Genomic DNA, 2089 nt, shown 5'->3' with positions numbered 1-2089 from the left:
CAGAGTATCAGTGTATTAGATCATAGCGAGAAATAAATTTCACAGGAACTGGAATATATAAAGTCTTTATGACCAATATACTCTCTCTTTCTAGGCAGATGGATGTGGGAAACCAAGTCAAAATTGTGGGACCTTTAGCAAGTCATTTAATCATGAAATTTGTTTAGCTTTGAATCAGGTTAAGGTGAGTTAGATGAAATGGATATTTAATGGAATAAAATGAAGACTGAGACATCTCAGATGAGGGGAGGTCTTGCAACAGGAATGTCATACTTGATTTCCATTGTCTCAAAGTTCTTACAGTCATTATCACAATAGAGATGGAAAGTCTTGCTAATGGAATCAGAATGCAAAATCCTTTGGCTAAGGTATTTTTTGTCCTGGACAGAGCTTGGCTGGGCACTGTCAAAGGCCAATATTTCTTCACTGGCTATCATTTTTCCTATGTCTGTCTGTTCAATTCCCCCTTCTCATAGCACACATTCTTCCTTTAGCTACATTAATAAAGTTAATCAGGTGACAGTCTAATTCTGTTGGCCTACAAAAATTCAGTTTTGAAAACGATTTTGCATATTATTCTTTTCATTTATTCTGTGTTTTCTTACTAATTCTGAAGGTAGTCTTATTGCTCTTGTTTTTTTAAAGTTTCTTTTTTAATTTAATTTTTTAATTCACATCTAAGTTAGTTAGCATATGGTGCAATAATGATTTCAGGAGTAGATTCCTTAATACCTCTTATCCATTTAGCCCATTCCCCCTCCCACAACCTCTCCAGTAACCCTCTGTTTTCCATATTCNTTAGCATAATACCCTCTAGCCATCCACGTAGTTTCAAATGGCAAGACTTCATTCTTTTTGATTGCCAAGTAATACTCCATTGTATATGTATATGTGTATGTATATGTACACATCGATGTATATATTTCCATCGATGGAAATTTGGCCTCTTTCCNAGTTTACTGTTGGCTTCCTTATCAAGTTGGTATTGCTAATCCACCACTGATTATTTGATTAAAATGCAGTTTGGCTTAGCCTTATCACTGTGGAAAATAAAAATGGCATATATATTGTCCTTCTAATAGTGGAGAATGGAATTGCACTGAGTAATGTACACATTTGTTCACAAATTTCTACTGGCTGAATTGCAGAGTATTCATAGTACTTCAGCAGCCCAGACCAGTGGGAAAAGAGAAGAAGCTTTGGATGTGATNGTGTCAAGGCCTAAGATGAATAATGCACCTGTAGTATTGCATTTTGTAAGGGGACCCAAAGTCCAAAGTGAACTGGTTTGGTGGAATTTGGCTCCATTGTTGGTCAGAATTAGCATGGGTGATCTCATTGGTGGACTTTGGCATTAATATAGGAGTTGGTGATACCTAGAGTCATTCAGGAGACAGGGATGTTGTGAGAAAAATCCTTCAGGATGAAGCAGGTCTCCAGGCTGTAGCTGAAAGTACAAGACAAAATTCAGCCCCTAAGTAAGGGAAGTTGGCAATTGCTCAACAGGGAATCAGGATCCCAGTCATATGGGGCTGAGGTTAACACAGTGTCTACAAGGTATTATTGACTTGCCTACCCAGAGGCAGAAAGATAGACAAGCAAAAAAATAGACAAGATGACTTGAAGGTAACACTTGAAACTTAAATGCCATGATCTTCTAAGAGTTTAGAGCATCAAGTGAGGGATGGGGGTCTGAGAGGCCCAAATTTATTCAGTTACTTCTGAGAAGATAAACTCCTTAATATAAATTGAGTTATGGAAAGAAAATTATCACTTTCTGAGAGTATTTTTAAGAAGTTTTTTTGATCCAAATATTCTGTAGTAGAATTCAAAAAGTATGGATGAGCTTCAGGTGACAAGGATAAAAAATAAGAATTGTGTACATAATCTTATATATAACATATNNNATATGTAAGATATATTTAATATATAGCTTCTCTCACTATAGATGTTTGGCTTCTGTGATGAGAGGAAATACAGGTTTTGAGCGACTAAAAAAAGGTTGCATATGTCTAGAATTGGTTTGGGGCGCTGGTATCTCCATGACTACAGGAGTATCCAGTAGCAGAAGGCTAATAGTGAAGGAACA

This window comes from Crocuta crocuta, unplaced genomic scaffold (genome assembly GCF_008692635.1).
Source record: "Crocuta crocuta isolate KB4526 unplaced genomic scaffold, BGI_CrCroc_1.0 scaffold482, whole genome shotgun sequence".
Taxonomy (NCBI): Eukaryota; Metazoa; Chordata; class Mammalia; order Carnivora; family Hyaenidae; genus Crocuta; species Crocuta crocuta.
The sequence above is the reverse complement of the archived record's forward strand: the minus strand, read 5'-3'. Positions refer to the sequence as shown.